Source organism: Dermacentor variabilis, chromosome 4, assembly GCF_050947875.1.
Source record: "Dermacentor variabilis isolate Ectoservices chromosome 4, ASM5094787v1, whole genome shotgun sequence".
Classification (NCBI taxonomy): Eukaryota; Metazoa; Arthropoda; class Arachnida; order Ixodida; family Ixodidae; genus Dermacentor; species Dermacentor variabilis.
The window spans coordinates 206036069-206057221 of record NC_134571.1 but is presented as its reverse complement, the minus strand read 5'-3'; the positions used below and the strand labels follow the sequence as shown (position 1 = coordinate 206057221).

Genomic DNA, 21153 nt, shown 5'->3' with positions numbered 1-21153 from the left:
GTTCTTTTTGCTTTTTTATTGCGTGCTTCTGTGACGTCTTGTTTTTTTTTTTTTCATTTGCACAACGTGTGGGTGGTTTCATTTACTGTAACTTACGTTCAACTGGAGCCTGCTGGTAGAGCCAACGCCGAAGTGTAACACCAACAATATTCAGGCCACTACACGATATTGTACGCGGAATGATGACGGTGGTAAGCGGTATACGCAATGATGCAAAATTTAGTCGCACAAGCGTCTAACCGCTTACTTATCACACCCGCATACAGCTCAATGACAACGCATTAATAAAGTGGCACCTTGTGGGCTGCAACGCGCGCAAAATGTGGCGCTCGCCCTCTTGTTTTGTGAGCACTAGCACGCACGCATGCAGCGAACCACAAACGGAGTGATCAACGTACACGACGCGTGCGTGTATTGTTCACGGAAATACTGCCGCGTACGTGCTGTATGCTGTAGCAATACATTCGGCGACTGCACAACATAGCAGCACGATACAGGTGCAGTCGTAAACAGCACATTCTCGCCATCGGCCATACCATGCTGAATACGCCGGTTCTCGTCCGATCCCCGAAGCTAAGCAGCATTGGGCTCGGTCAGTACTTGGGAGGGAGACCACCTGGGAACACCGAGTGCTGATGGCACCGTTCTTTTTGCTTTTTTATTGCGTGCTTCTGTGACGTCTTGTTTTTTTTTTTCATTTGCACAACGTGTGGGTGGTTTCATTTACTGTAACTTACGTTCAACTGGAGCCTGCTGGTAGAGCCAACGCCGAAGTGTAACACCAACAATATTCAGGCCACTACACGATATTGTACGCGGAATGATGACGGTGGTAAGCGGTATACGCAATGATGCAAAATTTAGTCGCACAAGCGTCTAACCGCTTACTTATCACACCCGCATACAGCTCAATGACAACGCATCAATAAAGTGGCACCTTGTGGGCTGCAACGCGCGCAAAATGTGGCGCTCGCCCTCTTGTTTTTGTGAGCACTAGCACGCACGCATGCAGCGAACCACAAACGGAGTGATCAACGTACACGACGCGTGCGTGTATTGTTCACGTAAAGACTGCCGCGTACGTGCTGTATGCTGTAGCAATACATTCGGCGACTGCACAACATAGCAGCACGATACAGGTGCAGTCGTAAACAGCACATTCTCGCCATCGGCCATACCATGCTGAATACGCCGGTTCTCGTCCGATCCCCGAAGCTAAGCAGCATTGGGCTCGGTCAGTACTTGGGAGGGAGACCACCTGGGAACACCGAGTGCTGATGGCACCGTTCTTTTTGCTTTTTTATTGCGTGCTTCTGTGACGTCTTGTTTTTTTTTTTCATTTGCACAACGTGTGGGTGGTTTCATTTACTGTAACCTACGTTCAACTGGAGCCTGCTGGTAGAGCCAACGCCGAAGTGTAACACCAACAATATTCAGGCCACTACACGATATTGTACGCGGAATGATGACGGTGGTAAGCGGTATACGCAATGATGCAAAATTTAGTCGCACAAGCGTCTAACCGCTTACTTATCACACCCGCATACAGCTCAATGACAACGCATCAATAAAGTGGCACCTTGTGGGCTGCAACGCGCGCAAAATGTGGCGCTCGCACTCTTGTTTTTGTGCGCACTAGCACGCACGCATGCAGCGAACCACAAACGGAGTGATCAACGTACACGACGCGTGCGTGTATTGTTCACGGAAAGACTGCCGCGTACGTGCTGTATGCTGTAGCAATACATTCGGCGACTGCACAACATAGCAGCACGATACAGGTGCAGTCGTAAACAGCACATTCCCGCCATCGCCGATACCATGCTGAATACGCCGGTTCTCGTCCGATCCCCGAAGCTAAGCAGCATTGGGCTCGGTCAGTACTTGGGAGGGAGACCACCTGGGAACACCGAGTGCTGATGGCACCGTTCTTTTTGCTTTTTTATTGCGTGCTTCTGTGACGTCTTCTTTTTTTTTTTCATTTGCACAACGTGTGGGTGGTTTCATTTACTGTAACTTACGTTCAACTGGAGCCTGCTGGTAGAGCCAACGCCGAAGTGTAACACCAACAATATTCAGGCCACTACACGATATTGTACGCGGAATGATGACGGTGGTAAGCGGTATACGCAATGATGCAAAATTTAGTCGCACAAGCGTCTAACGTCTTACTTATCACACCCGCATACAGCTCAATGACAACGCATCAATAAAGTGGCACCTTGTGGGCTGCAACGCGCGCAAAATGTGGCGCTCGCCCTCTTGTTTTTGTGAGCACTAGCACGCACACATGCAGCGAATCACAAACGGAGTGATCAACGTACACGACGCGTGCGTGTATTGTTCACGCAAAGACTGCCGCGTACGTGCTGTTTGCTGTAGCAATACATTCGGCGACTGCACAACATAGCAGCACGATACAGGTGCAGTCGTAAACAGCACATTCTCGCCATCGGCCATACCATGCTGAATACGCCGGTTCTCGTCCGATCCCCGAAGCTAAGCAGCATTGGGCTCGGTCAGTACTTGGGAGGGAGACCACCTGGGAAGACCGAGTGCTGATGGCGCCGTTCTTTTTGCTTTTTTATTGCGTGCTTCTGTGACGTCTTGTTTTTTTTTTCATTTGCACAACGTGTGGGTGGTTTCATTTACTGTAACTTACGTTCAACTGGAGCCTGCTGGTAGAGCCAACGCCGAAGTGTAACACCAACAATATTCAGGCCACTACACGATATTGTACGCGGAATGATGACTGTGGTAAGCGGTATACGCAATGATGCAAAATTTAGTCGCACAAGCGTCTAACCGCTTACTTATCACACCCGCATACAGCTCAATGATAACGCATCAATAAAGTGGCACCTTGTGGGCTGCAACGCGCGCAAAATGTGGCGCTCGCCCTCTTGTTTTTGTGAGCACTAGCACGCACACATGCAGCGAACCACAAACGGAGTGATCAACGTACACGACGCGTGCGTGTATTGTTCACGGAAAGACTGCCGCGTACGTGCTGTATGCTGTAGCAATACATTCGGCGACTGCACAACATAGCAGCACGATACAGGTGCAGTCGTAAACAGCACATTCTCGCCATCGGCCATACCATGCTGAATACGCCGGTTCTCGTCCGATCCCCGAAGCTAAGCAGCATTGGGCTCGGTCAGTACTTGGGAGGGAGACCACCTGGGAACACCGAGTGCTGATGGCACCGTTCTTTTTGCTTTTTTATTGCGTGCTTCTGTGACGTCTTGTTTTTTTTTTTCATTTGCACAACGTGTGGGTGGTTTCATTTACTGTAACTTACGTTCAACTGGAGCCTGCTGGTAGAGCCAACGCCGAAGTGTAACACCAACAATATTCAGGCCACTACACGATATTGTACGCGGAATGATGACGGTGGTAAGCGGTATACGCAATGATGCAAAATTTAGTCGCACAAGCGTCTAACCGCTTACTTATCACACCCGCACACAGCTCAATGACAACGCATCAATAAAGTGGCACCTTGTGGGCTGCAACGCGCGCAAAATGTGGCGCTCGCCCTCTTGTTTTTGTGAGCACTAGCACGCACGCATGCAGCGAACCACAAACGGAGTGATCAACGTACACGACGCGTGCGTGTATTGTTCACGGAAAGACTGCCGCGTACGTGCTGTATGCTGTAGCAATACATTCGGCGACTGCACAACATAGCAGCACGATACAGGTGCAGTCGTAAACAGCACATTCTCGCCATCGGCCATACCATGCTGAATACGCCGGTTCTCGTCCGATCCCCGAAGCTAAGCAGCATTGGGCTCGGTCAGTACTTGGGAGGGAGACCACCTGGGAAGACCGAGTGCTGATGGCGCCGTTCTTTTTGCTTTTTTATTGCGTGCTTCTGTGACGTCTTGTTTTTTTTTTTTCATTTGCACAACGTGTGGGTGGTTTCATTTACTGTAACTTACGTTCAACTGGAGCCTGCTGGTAGAGCCAACGCCGAAGTGTAACACCAACAATATTCAGGCCACTACACGATATTGTACGCGGAATGATGACGGTGGTAAGCGGTATACGCAATGATGCAAAATTTAGTCGCACAAGCGTCTAACCGCTTACTTATCACACCCGCATACAGCTCAATGACAACGCATCAATAAAGTGGCACCTTGTGGGCTGCAACGAGCGCAAAATGTGGCGCTCGCCCTCTTGTTTTTGTGAGCACTAGCACGCACGCATGCAGCGAACCACAAACGGAGTGATCAACGTACACGACGCGTGCGTGTATTGTTCACGGAAAGACTGCCGCGTACGTGCTGTATGCTGTAGCAATACATTCGGCGACTGCACAACATAGCAGCACGATACAGGTGCAGTCGTAAACAGCACATTCTCGCCATCGGCCATACCATGCTGAATACGCCGGTTCTCGTCCGATCCCCGAAGCTAAGCAGCATTGGGCTCGGTCAGTACTTGGGAGGGAGACCACCTGGGAACACCGAGTGCTGATGGCACCGTTCTTTTTGCTTTTTTATTGCGTGCTTCTGTGACGTCTTGTTTTTTTTTTTCATTTCCACAACGTGTGGGTGGTTTCATTTACTGTAACTTACGTTCAACTGGAGCCTGCTGGTAGAGCCAACGCCGAAGTGTAACACCAACAATATTCAGGCCACTACACGATATTGTACGCGGAATTATGACGGTGGTAAGCGGTATACGCAATGATGCAAAATTTAGTCGCACAAGCGTCTAACCGCTTACTTATCACACCCGCATACAGCTCAATGACAACGCATCAATAAAGTGGCACCTTGTGGGCTGCAACGCGCGCAAAATGTGGCGCTCGCCCTCTTGTTTTTGTGAGCACTAGCACGCACGCATGCAGCGAACCACAAACGGCGTGATCAACGTACACGACGCGTGCGTGTATTGTTCACGGAAAGACTGCCGCGTACGTGCTGTATGCTGTAGCAATACATTCGGCGACTGCACAACATAGCAGCACGATACAGGTGCAGTCGTAAACAGCACATTCTCGCCATCGGCCATACCATGCTGAATACGCCGGTTCTCGTCCGATCCCCGAAGCTAAGCAGCATTGGGCTCGGTCAGTACTTGGGAGGGAGACCACCTGGGAACACCGAGTGCTGATGGCACCGTTCTTTTTGCTTTTTTATTGCGTGCTTCTCTGACGTCTTGTTTTTTTTTTCATTTGCACAACGTGTGGGTGGTTTCATTTACTGTAACTTACGTTCAACTGGAGCCTGCTGGTAGAGCCAACGCCGAAGTGTAACACCAACAATATTCAGGCCACTACACGATATTGTACGCGGAATGATGACGGTGGTAAGCGGTATACGCAATGATGCAAAATTTAGTCGCACAAGCGTCTAACCGCTTACTTATCACACCCGCACACAGCTCAATGACAACGCATCAATAAAGTGGCACCTTGTGGGCTGCAACGCGCGCAAAATGTGGCGCTCGCCCTCTTGTTTTTGTGAGCACTAGCACGCACGCATGCAGCGAACCACAAACGGAGTGATCAACGTACACGACGCGTGCGTGTATTGTTCACGGAAAGACTGCCGCGTACGTGCTGTATGCTGTAGCAATACATTCGGCGACTGCACAACATAGCAGCACGATACAGGTGCAGTCGTAAACAGCACATTCTCGCCATCGGCCATACCATGCTGAATACGCCGGTTCTCGTCCGATCCCCGAAGCTAAGCAGCATTGGGCTCGGTCAGTACTTGGGAGGCAGACCACCTGGGAACACCGAGTGCTGATGGCGCCGTTCTTTTTGCTTTTTTATTGCGTGCTTCTGTGACGTCTTGTTTTTTTTTTTTTTCATTTGCACAACGTGTGGGTGGTTTCATTTACTGTAACTTACGTTCAACTGGAGCCTGCTCGTAGAGCCAACGCCGAAGTGTAACACCAACAATATTCAGGCCACTACACGATATTGTACGCGGAATGATGACGGTGGTAAGCGGTATACGCAATGATGCAAAATTTAGTCGCACAAGCGTCTAACCGCTTACTTATCACACCCGCATACAGCTCAATGATAACGCATCAATAAAGTGGCACCTTGTGGGCTGCAACGCGCGCAAAATGTGGCGCTCGCCCTCTTGTTTTTGTGAGCACTAGCACGCACGCATGCAGCGAACCACAAACGGAGTGATCAACGTACACGACGCGTGCGTGTATTGTTCACGGAAAGACTGCCGCGTACGTGCTGTATGCTGTAGCAATACATTCGGCGACTGCACAACATAGCAGCACGATACAGGTGCAGTCGTAAACAGCACATTCTCGCCATCGGCCATACCATGCTGAATACGCCGGTTCTCGTCCGATCCCCGAAGCTAAGCAGCATTGGGCTCGGTCAGTACTTGGGAGGGAGACCACCTGGGAACACCGAGTGCTGATGGCACCGTTCTTTTTGCTTTTTTATTGCGTGCTTCTGTGACGTCTTGTTTTTTTTTTTTTCATTTCCACAACGTGTGGGTGGTTTCATTTACTGTAACTTACGTTCAACTGGAGCCTGCTGGTAGAGCCAACGCCGAAGTGTAACACCAACAATATTCAGGCCACTACACGATATTGTACGCGGAATGATGACGGTGGTAAGCGGTATACGCAATGATGCAAAATTTAGTCGCACAAGCGTCTAACCGCTTACTTATCACACCCGCATACAGCTCAATGACAACGCATCAATAAAGTGGCACCTTGTGGGCTGCTACGCGCGCAAAATGTGGCGCTCGCCCTCTTGTTTTTGTGAGCACTAGCACGCACGCATGCAGCGAACCACAAACGGCGTGATCAACGTACACGACGCGTGCGTGTATTGTTCACGGAAAGACTGCCGCGTACGTGCTGTATGCTGTAGCAATACATTCGGCGACTGCACAACATAGCAGCACGATACAGGTGCAGTCGTAAACAGCACATTCTCGCCATCGGCCATACCATGCTGAATACGCCGGTTCTCGTCCAATCCCCGAAGCTAAGCAGCATTGGGCTCGGTCAGTACTTGGGAGGGAGACCACCTGGGAACACCGAGTGCTGATGGCACCGTTCTTTTTGCTTTTTTATTGCGTGCTTCTCTGACGTCTTGTTTTTTTTTTCATTTGCACAACGTGTGGGTGGTTTCATTTACTGTAACTTACGTTCAACTGGAGCCTGCTGGTAGAGCCAACGCCGAAGTGTAACACCAACAATATTCAGGCCACTACACGATATTGTACGCGGAATGATGACGGTGGTAAGCGGTATACGCAATGATGCAAAATTTAGTCGCACAAGCGTCTAACCGCTTACTTATCACACCCGCACACAGCTCAATGACAACGCATCAATAAAGTGGCACCTTGTGGGCTGCAACGCGCGCAAAATGTGGCGCTCGCCCTCTTGTTTTTGTGAGCACTAGCACGCACGCATGCAGCGAACCACAAACGGAGTGATCAACGTACACGACGCGTGCGTGTATTGTTCACGGAAAGACTGCCGCGTACGTGCTGTATGCTGTAGCAATACATTCGGCGACTGCACAACATAGCAGCACGATACAGGTGCAGTCGTAAACAGCACATTCTCGCCATCGCCCATACCATGCTGAATACGCCGGTTCTCGTCCGATCCCCGAAGCTAAGCAGCATTGGGCTCGGTCAGTACTTGGGAGGGAGACCACCTGGGAACACCGAGTGCTGATGGCGCCGTTCTTTTTGCTTTTTTATTGCGTGCTTCTGTGACGTCTAGTTTTTTTTTTTTTCATTTGCACAACGTGTGGGTGGTTTCATTTACTGTAACTTACGTTCAACTGGAGCCTGCTGGTAGAGCCAACGCCGAAGTGTAACACCAACAATATTCAGGCCACTGCACGATATTGTACGCGGAATGATGACGGTGGTAAGCGGTATACGCAATGATGCAAAATTTAGTCGCACAAGCGTCTAACCGCTTACTTATCACACCCGCATACAGCTCAATGATAACGCATCAATAAAGTGGCACCTTGTGGGCTGCAACGCGCGCAAAATGTGGCGCTCGCCCTCTTGTTTTTGTGAGCACTAGCACGCACGCATGCAGCGAACCACAAACGGAGTGATCAACGTACACGACGCGTGCGTGTATTGTTCACGGAAAGACTGCCGCGTACGTGCTGTATGCTGTAGCAATACATTCGGCGACTGCACAACATAGCAGCACGATACAGGTGCAGTCGTAAACAGCACATTCTCGCCATCGGCCATACCATGCTGAATACGCCGGTTCTCGTCCGATCCCCGAAGCTAAGCAGCATTGGGCTCGGTCAGTACTTGGGAGGGAGACCACCTGGGAACACCGAGTGCTGATGGCGCCGTTCTTTTTGCTTTTTTATTGCGTGCTTCTGTGACGTCTTGTTTTTTTTTTCATTTGCACAACGTGTGGGTGGTTTCATTTACTGTAACTTACGTTCAACTGGAGCCTGCTGGTAGAGCCAACGCCGAAGTGTAACACCAACAATATTCAGGCCACTACACGATATTGTACGCGGAATGATGACGGTGGTAAGCGGTATACGCAATGATGCAAAATTTAGTCGCACAAGCGTCTAACCGCTTACTTATCACACCCGCATACAGCTCAATGATAACGCATCAATAAAGTGGCACCTTGTGGGCTGCAACGCGCGCAAAATGTGGCGCTCGCCCTCTTGTTTTTGTGAGCACTAGCACGCACGCATGCAGCGAACCACAAACGGAGTGATCAACGTACACGACGCGTGCGTGTATTGTTCACGGAAAGACTGCCGCGTACGTGCTGTATGCTGTAGCAATACATTCGGCGACTGCACAACATAGCAGCACGATACAGGTGCAGTCGTAAACAGCACATTCTCGCCATCGGCCATACCATGCTGAATACGCCGGTTCTCGTCCGATCCCCGAAGCTAAGCAGCATTGGGCTCGGTCAGTACTTGGGAGGGAGACCACCTGGGAACACCGAGTGCTGATGGCACCGTTCTTTTTGCTTTTTTATTGCGTGCTTCTGTGACGTCTTGTTTTTTTTTTTTTTTCATTTCCACAACGTGTGGGTGGTTTCATTTACTGTAACTTACGTTCAACTGGAGCCTGCTGGTAGAGCCAACGCCGAAGTGTAACACCAACAATATTCAGGCCACTACACGATATTGTACGCGGAATGATGACGGTGGTAAGCGGTATACGCAATGATGCAAAATTTAGTCGCACAAGCGTCTAACCGCTTACTTATCACACCCGCATACAGCTCAATGACAACGCATCAATAAAGTGGCACCTTGTGGGCTGCAACGCGCGCAAAATGTGGCGCTCGCCCTCTTGTTTTTGTGAGCACTAGCACGCACGCATGCAGCGAACCACAAACGGCGTGATCAACGTACACGACGCGTGCGTGTATTGTTCACGGAAAGACTGCCGCGTACGTGCTGTATGCTGTAGCAATACATTCGGCGACTGCACAACATAGCAGCACGATACAGGTGCAGTCGTAAACAGCACATTTTTGCCATCGGCCATACCATGCTGAATACGCCGGTTCTCGTCCGATCCCCGAAGTTAAGCAGCATTGGGCTCGGTCAGTACTTGGGAGGGAGACCACCTGGGAACACCGAGTGCTGATGGCACCGTTCTTTTTGCTTTTTTATTGCGTGCTTCTGTGACGTCTTGCTTTTTTTTTCATTTGCACAACGTGTGGGTGGTTTCATTTACTGTAACTTACGTTCAACTGGAGCCTGCTGGTAGAGCCAACGCCGAAGTGTAACACCAACAATATTCAGGCCACTACACGATATTGTACGCGGAATGATGACGGTGGTAAGCGGTATACGCAATGATGCAAAATTTAGTCGCACAAGCGTCTAACCGCTTACTTATCACACCCGCATACAGCTCAATGACAACGCATCAATAAAGTGGCACCTTGTGGGCTGCAACGCGCGCAAAATGTGGCGCTCGCCCTCTTGTTTTTGTGAGCACTAGCACGCACGCATGCAGCGAACCACAAACGGAGTGATCAACGTACACGACGCGTGCGTGTATTGTTCACGGAAAGACTGCCGCGTACGTGCTGTATGCTGTAGCAATACATTCGGCGACTGCACAACATAGCAGCACGATACAGGTGCAGTCGTAAACAGCACATTCTCGCCATCGGCCATACCATGCTGAATACGCCGGTTCTCGTCCGATCCCCGAAGCTAAGCAGCATTGGGCTCGGTCAGTACTTGGGAGGGAGACCACCTGGGAACACCGAGTGCTGATGGCACCGTTCTTTTTGCTTTTTTATTGCGTGCTTCTGTGACGTCTTGTTTTTTTTTTCATTTGCACAACGTGTGGGTGGTTTCATTTACTGTAACTTACGTTCAACTGGAGCCTGCTGGTAGAGCCAACGCCGAAGTGTAACACCGACAATATTCAGGCCACTACACGATATTGTACGCGGAATGATGACGGTGGTAAGCGGTATACGCAATGATGCAAAATTTAGTCGCACAAGCGTCTAACCGCTTACTTATCACACCCGCACACAGCTCAATGACAACGCATCAATAAAGTGGCACCTTGTGGGCTGCAACGCGCGCAAAATGTGGCGCTCGCCCTCTTGTTTTTGTGAGCACTAGCACGCACGCATGCAGCGAACCACAAACGGAGTGATCAACGTACACGACGCGTGCGTGTTTTGTTCACGGAAAGACTGCCGCGTACGTGCTGTATGCTGTAGCAATACATTCGGCGACTGCACAACATAGCAGCACGATACAGGTGCAGTCGTAAACAGCACATTCTCGCCATCGGCCATACCATGCTGAATACGCCGGTTCTCTTCCGATCCCCGAAGCTAAGCAGCATTGGGCTCGGTCAGTACTTGGGAGGGAGACCACCTGGGAACACCGAGTGCTGATGGCACCGTTCTTTTTGCTTTTTTATTGCGTGCTTCTGTGACGTCTTGTTTTTTTTTTTTTTCATTTGCACAACGTGTGGGTGGTTTCATTTACTGTAACTTACATTCAACTGGAGCCTGCTGGTAGAGCCAACGCCGAAGTGTAAGACCAACAATATTCAGGCCACTACACGATATTGTACGCGGAATGATGACGGTGGTAAGCGGTATACGCAATGATGCAAAATTTAGTCGCACAAGCGTCTAACCGCTTACTTATCACACCCGCATACAGCTCAATCACAACGCATCAATAAAGTGGCACCTTGTGGGCTGCAACGCGCGCAAAATGTGGCGCTCGCCCTCTTGTTTTTGTGAGCACTAGCACGCACGCATGCAGCGAACCACAATTGGAGTGATCAACGTACACGACGCGTGCGTGTATTGTTCACGGAAAGACTGCCGCGTACGTGCTGTATGCTGTAGCAATACATTCGGCGACTGCACAACATAGCAGCACGATACAGGTGCAGTCGTAAACAGCACATTCTCGCCATCGGCCATACCATGCTGAATACGCCGGTTCTCGTCCGATCCCCGAAGCTAAGCAGCATTGGGCTCGGTCAGTACTTGGGAGGGAGACCACCTGGGAACACCGAGTGCTGATGGCACCGTTCTTTTTGCTTTTTTATTGCGTGCTTCTGTGACGTCTTGTTTTTTTTTTCATTTGCACAACGTGTGGGTGGTTTCATTTACTGTAACTTACGTTCAACTGGAGCCTGCTGGTAGAGCCAACGCCGAAGTGTAACACCAACAATATTCAGGCCACTACACGATATTGTACGCGGAATGATGACGGTGGTAAGCGGTATACGCAATGATGCAAAATTTAGTCGCACAAGCGTCTAACCGCTTACTTATCACACCCGCATACAGCTCAATGACAACGCATCAATAAAGTGGCACCTTGTGGGCTGCAACGCGCGCAAAATGTGGCGCTCGCCCTCTTGTTTTTGTGAGCACTAGCACGCACGCATGCAGCGAACCACAAACGGAGTGATCAACGTACACGACGCGTGCGTGTATTGTTCACGGAAAGACTGCCGCGTACGTGCTGTATGCTGTAGCAATACATTCGGCGACTGCACAACATAGCAGCACGATACAGGTGCAGTCGTAAGCAGCACATTTTTGCCATCGGCCATACCATGCTGAATACGCCGGTTCTCGTCCGATCCCCGAAGCTAAGCAGCATTGGGCTCGGTCAGTACTTGGGAGGGAGACCACCTGGGAACACCGAGTACTGATGGCACCGTTCTTTTTGCTTTTTTATTGCGTGCTTCTGTGACGTCTTGTTTTTTTTTTCATTTGCACAACGTGTGGGTGGTTTCATTTACTGTAACTTACGTTCAACTGGAGCCTGCTGGTAGAGCCAACGCCGAAGTGTAACACCAACAATATTCAGGCCACTACACGATATTGTACGCGGAATGATGACGGTGGTAAGCGGTATACGCAATGATGCAAAATTTAGTCGCACAAGCGTCTAACCGCTTACTTATCACACCCGCATACAGCTCAATGACAACGCATCAATAAAGTGGCACCTTGTGGGCTGCAACGCGCGCAAAATGTGGCGCTCGCCCTCTTGTTTTTGTGAGCACTAGCACGCACGCATGCAGCGAACCACAAACGGAGTGATCAACGTACACGACGCGTGCGTGTATTGTTCACGGAAAGACTGCCGCGTACGTGCTGTATGCTGTAGCAATACATTCGGCGACTGCACAACATAGCAGCACGATACAGGTGCAGTCGTAAACAGCACATTCTCGCCATCGGCCATACCATGCTGAATACGCCGGTTCTCGTCCGATCCCCGAAGCTAAGCAGCATTGGGGTCGGTCAGTACTTGGGAGGGAGACCACCTGGGAACACGGAGTGCTGATGGCACCGTTCTTTTTGCTTTTTTTTTGCGTGCTTCTGTGACGTCTTGTTTTTTTTTTTCATTTGCACAACGTGTGGGTGGTTTCATTTACTGTAACTTACGTTCAACTGGAGCCTGCTGGTAGAGCCAACGCCGAAGTGTAACACCAACAATATTCAGGCCACTACACGATATTGTACGCGGAATGATGACGGTGGTAAGCGGTATACGCAATGATGCAAAATTTAGTCGCACAAGCGTCTAACCGCTTACTTATCACACCCGCATACAGCTCAATGACAACGCATCAATAAAGTGGCACCTTGTGGGCTGCAACGCGCGCAAAATGTGGCGCTCGCCCTCTTGTTTTTGTGAGCACTAGCACGCACGCATGCAGCGAACCACAAACGGCGTGATCAACGTACACGACGCGTGCGTGTATTGTTCACGGAAAGACTGCCGCGTACGTGCTGTATGCTGTAGCAATACATTCGGCGACTGCACAACATAGCAGCACGATACAGGTGCAGTCGTAAACAGCACATTTTTGCCATCGGCCATACCATCCTGAATACGCCGGTTCTCGTCCGATCCCCGAAGTTAAGCAGCATTGGGCTCGGTCAGTACTTGGGAGGGAGACCACCTGGGAACACCGAGTGCTGATGGCACCGTTCTTTTTGCTTTTTTATTGCGTGCTTCTGTGACGTCTTGTTTTTTTTTTTTTCATTTGCACAACGTGTGGGTGGTTTCATTTACTGTAACTTACGTTCAACTGGAGCCTGCTGGTAGAGCCAACGCCGAAGTGTAACACCAACAATATTCAGGCAACTACACGATATTGTACGCGGAATGATGACGGTGGTAAGCGGTATACGCAATGATGCAAAATTTAGTCGCACAAGCGTCTAACCGCTTACTTATCACACCCGCATACAGCTCAATGACAACGCATCAATAAAGTGGCACCTTGTGGGCTGCAACGCGCGCAAAATGTGGCGCTCGCCCTCTTGTTTTTGTGAGCACTAGCACGCACGCATGCAGCGAACCACAAACGGAGTGATCAACGTACACGACGCGTGCGTGTATTGTTCACGGAAAGACTGCCGCGTACGTGCTGTATGCTGTAGCAATACATTCGGCGACTGCACAACATCGCAGCACGATGCAGGTGCAGTCGTAAACAGCACATTCTCGCCATCGGCCATACCATGCTGAATACGCCGGTTCTCGTCCGATCCCCGAAGCTAAGCAGCATTGGGCTCGGTCAGTACTTGGGAGGGAGACCACCTGGGAACACCGAGTGCTGATGGCACCGTTCTTTTTGCTTCTTTAGTGCGTGCTTCTGTGACGTCTTGTTTTTTTTTTTGATTTGCACAACGTGTGGGTGGTTTCTTTTACTGTAACTTACGTTCAACTGGAGCCTGCTGGTAGAGCCAACGCCGAAGTGTAACACCAACAATATTCAGGCCACTACACGATATTGTACGCGGAATGATGACGGTGGTAAGCGGTATACGCAATGATGCAAAATTTAGTCGCACAAGCGTCTAACCGCTTACTTATCACACCCGCATACAGCTCAATGACAACGCATCAATAAAGTGGCACCTTGTGGGCTGCAACGCGCGCAAAATGTGGCGCTCGCCCTCTTGTTTTTGTGAGCACTAGCACGCACGCATGCAGCGAACCACAATTGGAGTGATCAACGTACACGACGCGTGCGTGTATTGTTCACGGAAAGACTGCCGCGTACGTGCTGTATGCTTTAGCAATACATTCGGCGACTGCACAACATAGCAGCACGATACAGGTGCAGTCGTAAACAGCACATTCTCGCCATCGGCCATACCATGCTGAATACGCCGGTTCTCGTCCGATCCCCGAAGCTAAGCAGCATTGGGCTCGGTCAGTACTTGGGAGGGAGACCACCTGGGAACACCGAGTGCTGATGGCACCGTTCTTTTTGCTTTTTTATTGCGTGCTTCTGTGACGTCTTGTTTTTTTTTTTCATTTGCACAACGTGTGGGTGGTTTCATTTACTGTAACTTACGTTCAACTGGAGCCTGCTGGTAGAGCCAACGCCGAAGTGTAACACCAACAATATTCAGGCCACTACACGATATTGTACGCGGAATGATGACGGTGGTAAGCGGTATACGCAATGATGCAAAAGTTAGTCGCACAAGCGTCTAACCGCTTACTTATCACACCCGCATACAGCTCAATGACAACGCATCAATAAAGTGGCACCTTGAGGGCTGCAACGCGCGCAAAATGTGGCGCTCGCCCTCTTGTTTTTGTGAGCACTAGCACGCACGCATGCAGCGAACCACAAACGGAGTGATCAACGTACACGACGTGCGCGTGTATTAACGCGATAGCGTTAAGGAGCTCGTGTCGCAGAAAAGCCGGTGTCGTCGGCGTCGGTGTCGGGTGTCGGCGTCGGCGTCCGCGGCGTTGGCCGTGAGCGATAAATCATGGCAGGCACTTCATAAATAAAAATCAACTTCCAAGAAGGGCTGGGTGGGAATCGAACCAGGGTCTCCGGAGTGTGAGACGGAGACGCTACCACTCAGCCACGAGTTCGATGCTTGAAATCGGTACAAACGCGCTTTTAGTGAACGCGGTGTTGCCTTAAAAACGTGCCGTAGAATGTTATACTGCGGTGTATATCGGTAATTATGAGCACGTAACTTACAGAAGTCGCATTTACACGAATAGCAAAGTACGTTTCCGCTACATTTCTTCTGCGCTTACCGCACACGCAGAGCCATCTTGCGGCAAACACAGAAGACCCCTCCTCTCAATGTACGGCGCTGCCCCGACAGGTGGCGCGCCATGCGCGCATTGGGGCTGTGCTGTGCGCGGACCGGTGCCAGGCGCGTTGCGGCCCCGACTCCCTCTCTCCTGGCGACGCTTCGCCGTGCTCCCGCGCGGGTTCCAGAATCAAGCGCCGTTCCTTTCTTTAGATTACTATCTGTCTATCTCTCTGCCCGTGCCGATCACGACGTTTGGCTGGCGTAGATCGTTTCCCCCTCCGAGACACCGAGTTCTTTGGTTCGTTCCGTTTGCTCAGGCGCACGTTTCGTTGCCGCGCAGAACGCTGCGTTGCTCGACGCTCTCCGTGTGATAGGTGGGCGCAAAGTCCGATGCGGGGCGCCTCGTAAGTGATCCCTGCGCCGTAGCGCTTTGTCTTACACCCCTTGGCGGGTCGATGGGAACGCTGTCGCGTTCCACTCTTGAAGGCGAAGCTTAAGCGTCCTCCAATTTTTGTTCACGGAAAGACTGCCGCGTACGTGCTGTATGCTGTAGCAATACATTCGGCGACTGCACAACATAGCAGCACGATACAGGTGCAGTCGTAAACAGCACATTTTTGCCATCGGCCATACCATGCTGAATACGCCGGTTCTCGTCCGATCCCCGAAGCTAAGCAGTATTGGGCTCGGTCAGTACTTGGGAGGGAGACCACCTGGGAACACCGAGTGCTGATGGCACCGTTCTTTTTGCTTTTTTATTGCGTGCTTCTGTGACGTCTTGTTTTTTTTTTTCATTTGCACAACGTGTGGGTGGTTTCATTTACTGTAACTTACGTTCAACTGGAGCCTGCTGGTAGAGCCAACGCCGAAGTGTAACACCAACAATATTCAGGCCACTACACGATATTGTACGCGGAATGATGACGGTGGTAAGCGGTATACGCAGTGATGCAAAATTTAGTCGCACAAGCGTCTAACCGCTTACTTATCACACCCGCATACAGCTCAATGACAACGCATCAATAAAGTGGCACCTTGTGGGCTGCAACGCGCGCAAAATGTGGCGCTCGCCCTCTTGTTTTTGTGAGCACTAGCACGCACGCATGCAGCGAACCACAAACGGAGTGATCAACGTACACGACGCGTGCGTGTATTGTTCACGGAAAGACTGCCGCGTACGTGCTGTATGCTGTAGCAATACATTCGGCGACTGCACAACATAGCAGCACGATACAGGTGCAGTCGTAAACAGCACATTCTCGCCATCGGCCATACCATGCTGAATACGCCGGTTCTCGTCCGATCCCCGAAGCTAAGCAGCATTGGGCTCGGTCAGTACTTGGGAGGGAGACCACCTGGGAACACCGAGTGCTGATGGCACCGTTCTTTTTGCTTTTTTATTGCGTGCTTCTGTGACGTCTTGTTTTTTTTTTTTTCAGTTGCACAACGTGTGGGTGGTTTCATTTACTGTAACTTACGTTCAACTGGAGCCTGCTGGTAGAGCCAACGCCGAAGTGTAACACCAACAATATTCAGGCCACTACACGATATTGTACGCGGAATGATGACGGTGGTAAGCGGTATACGCAATGATGCAAAATTTAGTCGCACAAGCGTCTAACCGCTTACTTATCACACCCGCATACAGCTCAATGACAACGCATCAATAAAGTGGCACCTTGTGGGCTGCAACGCGCGCAAAATGTGGCGCTCGCCCTCTTGTTTTTGTGAGCACTAGCACGCACGCATGCAGCGAACCACAAACGGAGTCATCAACGTACACGACGCGTGCGTGTATTGTTCACGGAAAGACTGCCGCGTACGTGCTGTATGCTGTAGCAATACATTCGGCGACTGCACAACATAGCAGCACGATACAGGTGCAGTCGTAAACAGCACATTCTCGCCATCGGCCATACCATACTGAATACGCCGGTTCTCGTCCGATCCCCGAAGCTAAGCAGCATTGGGCTCGGTCAGTACTTGGGAGGGAGACCACCTGGGAACACCGAGTGCTGATGGCACCGTTCTTTTTGCTTTTTTATTGCGTGCTTCTGTGACTTCTTGTTTTTTTTTTCATTTGCACAACGTGTGGGTGGTTTCATTTACTGTAACTTACGTTCAACTGGAGCCTGCTGGTAGAGCCAACGCCGAAGTGTAACACCAACAATATTCAGGCCACTACACGATATTGTACGCGGAATGATGACGGTGGTAAGCGGTATACGCAATGATGCAAAATTTAGTCGCACAAGCGTCTAACCGCTTACTTATCACACCCGCATACAGCTCAATGACAACGCATCAATAAAGTGGCACCTTGTGGGCTGCAACGCGCGCAAAATGTGGCGCTCGCCCTCTTGTTTTTGTGAGCACTAGCACGCACGCATGCAGCGAACCACAAACGGAGTGATCAACGTACACGACGCGTGCGTGTATTGTTCACGGAAAGACTGCCGCGTACGTGCTGTATGCTGTAGCAATACATTCGCCGACTGCACAACATAGCAGCACGATACAGGTGCAGTCGTAAACAGCACATTCTCGCCATCGGCCATACCATGCTGAATACGCCGGTTCTCGTCCGATCCCCGAAGCTAAGCAGCATTGGGCTCGGTCAGTACTTGGGAGGGAGACCACCTGGGAACACCGAGTGCTGATGGCACCGTTCTTTTTGCTTTTTTATTGCGTGCTTCTGTGACGTCTTGTTTTTTTTTTTCATTTGCACAACGTGTGGGTGGTTTCGTTTACTGTAACTTACGTTCAACTGGAGCCTGCTGGTAGAGCCAACGCCGAAGTGTAACACCAACAATATTCAGGCCACTACACGATATTGTACGCGGAATGATGACGGTGGAAAGCGGTATACGCAATGATGCAAAATTTAGTCGCACAAGCGTCTAACCGCTTACTTATCACACCCGCATACAGCTCAATGACAACGCATCAATAAAGTGGCACCTTGTGGGCTGCAACGCGCGCAAAATGTGGCGCTCGCCCTCTTGTTTTTGTGAGCACTAGCACGCACGCATGCAGCGAACCACAAACGGAGTGATCAACGTACACGACGCGTGCATGTATTGTTCACGGAAAGACTGCCGCGTACGTGCTGTATGCTGTAGCAATACATTCGGCCACTGCACAACATAGCAGCACGATACAGGTGCAGTCGTAAACAGCACATTCTCGCCATCGGCCATACCATGCTGAATACGCCGGTTCTCGTCCGATCCCCGAAGCTAATCAGCATTGGTCTCGGTCAGTACTTGGGAGGGAGACCACCTGGGAACACCGAGTGCTGATGGCACCGTTCTTTTTGCTTTTTTATTTCGTGCTTCTGTGACGTCTTGTTTTTTTTTTTTTCATTTGCACAACGTGTGGGTGGTTTCATTTACTGTAACTTACGTTCAACTGGAGCCTGCTGGTAGAGCCAACGCCGAAGTGTAACACCAACAATATTCAGGCCACTACACGATATTGTACGCGGAATGATGACGGTGGTAAGCGGTATACGCAATGATGCAAAATTTAGTCGCACAAGCGTCTAACCGCTTACTTATCACACCCGCATACAGCTCAATGACAACGCATCAATAAAGTGGCACCTTGTGGGCTGCAACGCGCGCAAAATGTGGCGCTCGCCCTCTTGTTTTTGTGAGCACTAGCACGCACGCATGCAGCGAACCACAAACGGAGTGATCAACGTACACGACGCGTGCGTGTATTGTTCACGGAAAGACTGCCGCGTACGTGCTGTATGCTGTAGCAATACATTCGGCGACTGCACAACATAGCAGCACGATACAGGTGCAGTCGTAAACAGCACATTCTCGCCATCGGCCATACCATGCTGAATACGCCGGTTCTCGTCCGATCCCCGAAGCTAAGCAGCATTGGGCTCGGTCAGTACTTGGGAGGGAGACCACCTGGGAACACCGAGTGCTGATGGCACCATTCTTTTTGCTTTTTTATTGCGTGCTTCTGTGACGTCTTGTTTTTTTTTTCATTTGCACAACGTGTGGGTGGTTTCATTTACTGTAACTTACGTTCAACTGGAGCCTGCTGGTAGAGCCAACGCCGAAGTGTAACACCAACAATATTCAGGCCACTACACGATATTGTACGCGGAATGATGACGGTGGTAAGCGGTATACGCAATGATGCAAAATTTCGTCGCACAAGCATCTAACCGCTTACTTATCACACCCGCATACAGCTCAATGACAACGCATCAATAAAGTGGCACCTTGTGGGCTGCAACGCGCGCAAAATGTGGCGCTCGCCCTCTTGTTTTTGTGAGCACTAGCACGCACGCATGCAGCGAACCACAAACGGAGTGATCAACGTACACGACGCGTGCGTGTATTGTTCACGGAAAGACTGCCGCGTACGTGCTGTATGCTGTAGCAATACATTCGGCGACTGCACAACATAGCAGCACGATACAGGTGCAGTCGTAAACAGCACATTCTCGCCATCGGCCATACCATGCTGAATACGCCGGTTCTCGTCCGATCCGCGAAGCTAAGCAGCATTGGGCTCGGTCAGTACTTGGGAGGGAGACCACCTGGGAACACCGAGTGCTGATGGCACCGTTCTTTTTGCTTTTTTATTGCGTGCTTCTGTGACGTCTTGTTTTTTTTTTTTCATTTGCACAACGTGTGGGTGGTTTCATTTACTGTAACTTACGTTCAACTGGAGCCTGCTGGTAGAGCCAACGCCGAAGTGTAACACCAACAATATTCAGGCCACTACACGATATTGTACGCGGAATGATGACGGTGGTAAGCGGTATACGCAATGATGCAAAATTTAGTCGCACAAGCGTCTAACCGCTTACTTATCACACCCGCATACAGCTCAATGACAACGCATCAATAAAGTGGCACCTTGTGGGCTGCAACGCGCGCAAAATGTGGCGCTCGCCCTCTTGTTTTTGTGAGCACTAGCACGCACGCATGCAGCGAACCACAAACGGAGTGATCAACGTACACGACGCGTGCGTGTATTGTTCACGGAAAGACTGCCGCGTACGTGCTGTATGCTGTAGCAATACATTCGGCGACTGCACAACATAGCAGCACGATACAGGTGCAGTCGTAAACAGCACATTCTCGCCATCGGCCATACCATGCTGAATACGCCGGTTCTCGTCCGATCCCCGAAGCTAAGCAGCATTGGGCTCGGTCAGTACTTGGGAGGGAGACCACCTGGGAACACCGAGTGCTGATGGCACCGTTCTTTTTGCTTTTTTATTGCGTGCTTCTGTGACGTCTTGTTTTTTTTTTCATTTGCACAACGTGTGGGTGGTTTCATTTACTGTAACTTACGTTCAACTGGAGCCTGCTGGTAGAGCCAACGCCGAAGTGTAACACCAACAATATTCAGGCCACTACACGATATTGTACGCGGAATGATGACGGTGGTAAGCAGTATACGCAATGATGCAAAATTTAGTCGCACAAGCGTCTAACCGCTTACTTATCACACCCGCATACAGCTCAATGACAACGCATCAATAAAGTGGCACCTTGTGGGCTGCAACGCGCGCAAAATGTGGCGCTCGCCCTCTTG

General features: G+C 50.4%; 24 non-coding genes and 7 pseudogenes across 24 annotated transcripts; all 31 read left to right on the top strand.

The window, feature by feature from the left end:
• Nucleotides 1–522: 522 nt before the first annotated feature.
• Nucleotides 523–641, top strand: LOC142581064 (5S ribosomal RNA). Its single transcript, XR_012828205.1, has one exon. It is a non-coding gene; the product is annotated as a 5S ribosomal RNA (ribosomal RNA).
• A 523-nt stretch (nt 642–1164) lies between these two features.
• LOC142581063 (5S ribosomal RNA) lies at nt 1165–1283 on the top strand. Its single transcript, XR_012828203.1, has one exon. It is a non-coding gene; the product is annotated as a 5S ribosomal RNA (ribosomal RNA).
• Nucleotides 1284–1806: 523 nt separating this feature from the next.
• Nucleotides 1807–1925, top strand: LOC142580445 (5S ribosomal RNA; annotated as a pseudogene).
• A 523-nt stretch (nt 1926–2448) lies between these two features.
• Nucleotides 2449–2567, top strand: LOC142580760 (5S ribosomal RNA). The gene has a single exon (XR_012827901.1). It is a non-coding gene; the product is annotated as a 5S ribosomal RNA (ribosomal RNA).
• Nucleotides 2568–3089: 522 nt separating this feature from the next.
• On the top strand, nt 3090–3208 carry LOC142581062 (5S ribosomal RNA). The gene has a single exon (XR_012828202.1). It is a non-coding gene; the product is annotated as a 5S ribosomal RNA (ribosomal RNA).
• A 523-nt stretch (nt 3209–3731) lies between these two features.
• LOC142580749 (5S ribosomal RNA) lies at nt 3732–3850 on the top strand. The gene has a single exon (XR_012827890.1). It is a non-coding gene; the product is annotated as a 5S ribosomal RNA (ribosomal RNA).
• Nucleotides 3851–4374: 524 nt separating this feature from the next.
• Nucleotides 4375–4493, top strand: LOC142581061 (5S ribosomal RNA). Its single transcript, XR_012828201.1, has one exon. It is a non-coding gene; the product is annotated as a 5S ribosomal RNA (ribosomal RNA).
• Nucleotides 4494–5016: 523 nt separating this feature from the next.
• LOC142581060 (5S ribosomal RNA) lies at nt 5017–5135 on the top strand. The gene has a single exon (XR_012828200.1). It is a non-coding gene; the product is annotated as a 5S ribosomal RNA (ribosomal RNA).
• Nucleotides 5136–5657: 522 nt separating this feature from the next.
• On the top strand, nt 5658–5776 carry LOC142580367 (5S ribosomal RNA; annotated as a pseudogene).
• A 526-nt stretch (nt 5777–6302) lies between these two features.
• LOC142581059 (5S ribosomal RNA) lies at nt 6303–6421 on the top strand. The gene has a single exon (XR_012828199.1). It is a non-coding gene; the product is annotated as a 5S ribosomal RNA (ribosomal RNA).
• A 525-nt stretch (nt 6422–6946) lies between these two features.
• On the top strand, nt 6947–7065 carry LOC142580394 (5S ribosomal RNA; annotated as a pseudogene).
• A 522-nt stretch (nt 7066–7587) lies between these two features.
• On the top strand, nt 7588–7706 carry LOC142580406 (5S ribosomal RNA; annotated as a pseudogene).
• A 525-nt stretch (nt 7707–8231) lies between these two features.
• LOC142580225 (5S ribosomal RNA) lies at nt 8232–8350 on the top strand. The gene has a single exon (XR_012827656.1). It is a non-coding gene; the product is annotated as a 5S ribosomal RNA (ribosomal RNA).
• Nucleotides 8351–8872: 522 nt separating this feature from the next.
• LOC142581057 (5S ribosomal RNA) lies at nt 8873–8991 on the top strand. The gene has a single exon (XR_012828196.1). It is a non-coding gene; the product is annotated as a 5S ribosomal RNA (ribosomal RNA).
• A 527-nt stretch (nt 8992–9518) lies between these two features.
• On the top strand, nt 9519–9637 carry LOC142580398 (5S ribosomal RNA). Its single transcript, XR_012827767.1, has one exon. It is a non-coding gene; the product is annotated as a 5S ribosomal RNA (ribosomal RNA).
• Nucleotides 9638–10159: 522 nt separating this feature from the next.
• Nucleotides 10160–10278, top strand: LOC142581056 (5S ribosomal RNA). The gene has a single exon (XR_012828195.1). It is a non-coding gene; the product is annotated as a 5S ribosomal RNA (ribosomal RNA).
• Nucleotides 10279–10800: 522 nt separating this feature from the next.
• LOC142580261 (5S ribosomal RNA) lies at nt 10801–10919 on the top strand. The gene has a single exon (XR_012827688.1). It is a non-coding gene; the product is annotated as a 5S ribosomal RNA (ribosomal RNA).
• Nucleotides 10920–11445: 526 nt separating this feature from the next.
• On the top strand, nt 11446–11564 carry LOC142581055 (5S ribosomal RNA). Its single transcript, XR_012828194.1, has one exon. It is a non-coding gene; the product is annotated as a 5S ribosomal RNA (ribosomal RNA).
• Nucleotides 11565–12086: 522 nt separating this feature from the next.
• Nucleotides 12087–12205, top strand: LOC142580293 (5S ribosomal RNA). Its single transcript, XR_012827719.1, has one exon. It is a non-coding gene; the product is annotated as a 5S ribosomal RNA (ribosomal RNA).
• A 522-nt stretch (nt 12206–12727) lies between these two features.
• Nucleotides 12728–12846, top strand: LOC142580513 (5S ribosomal RNA; annotated as a pseudogene).
• Nucleotides 12847–13369: 523 nt separating this feature from the next.
• Nucleotides 13370–13488, top strand: LOC142580292 (5S ribosomal RNA). The gene has a single exon (XR_012827718.1). It is a non-coding gene; the product is annotated as a 5S ribosomal RNA (ribosomal RNA).
• Nucleotides 13489–14013: 525 nt separating this feature from the next.
• LOC142581054 (5S ribosomal RNA) lies at nt 14014–14132 on the top strand. The gene has a single exon (XR_012828193.1). It is a non-coding gene; the product is annotated as a 5S ribosomal RNA (ribosomal RNA).
• Nucleotides 14133–14655: 523 nt separating this feature from the next.
• LOC142581053 (5S ribosomal RNA) lies at nt 14656–14774 on the top strand. Its single transcript, XR_012828191.1, has one exon. It is a non-coding gene; the product is annotated as a 5S ribosomal RNA (ribosomal RNA).
• Nucleotides 14775–16198: 1424 nt separating this feature from the next.
• On the top strand, nt 16199–16317 carry LOC142580269 (5S ribosomal RNA). Its single transcript, XR_012827696.1, has one exon. It is a non-coding gene; the product is annotated as a 5S ribosomal RNA (ribosomal RNA).
• Nucleotides 16318–16840: 523 nt separating this feature from the next.
• On the top strand, nt 16841–16959 carry LOC142581052 (5S ribosomal RNA). The gene has a single exon (XR_012828190.1). It is a non-coding gene; the product is annotated as a 5S ribosomal RNA (ribosomal RNA).
• Nucleotides 16960–17484: 525 nt separating this feature from the next.
• On the top strand, nt 17485–17603 carry LOC142580334 (5S ribosomal RNA). The gene has a single exon (XR_012827759.1). It is a non-coding gene; the product is annotated as a 5S ribosomal RNA (ribosomal RNA).
• A 522-nt stretch (nt 17604–18125) lies between these two features.
• Nucleotides 18126–18244, top strand: LOC142581051 (5S ribosomal RNA). The gene has a single exon (XR_012828189.1). It is a non-coding gene; the product is annotated as a 5S ribosomal RNA (ribosomal RNA).
• Nucleotides 18245–18767: 523 nt separating this feature from the next.
• LOC142580423 (5S ribosomal RNA) lies at nt 18768–18886 on the top strand (annotated as a pseudogene).
• Nucleotides 18887–19411: 525 nt separating this feature from the next.
• On the top strand, nt 19412–19530 carry LOC142581050 (5S ribosomal RNA). Its single transcript, XR_012828188.1, has one exon. It is a non-coding gene; the product is annotated as a 5S ribosomal RNA (ribosomal RNA).
• Nucleotides 19531–20052: 522 nt separating this feature from the next.
• On the top strand, nt 20053–20171 carry LOC142580444 (5S ribosomal RNA; annotated as a pseudogene).
• A 524-nt stretch (nt 20172–20695) lies between these two features.
• LOC142581049 (5S ribosomal RNA) lies at nt 20696–20814 on the top strand. Its single transcript, XR_012828187.1, has one exon. It is a non-coding gene; the product is annotated as a 5S ribosomal RNA (ribosomal RNA).
• The last annotated feature ends 339 nt before the right edge of the window (nt 20815–21153 follow it).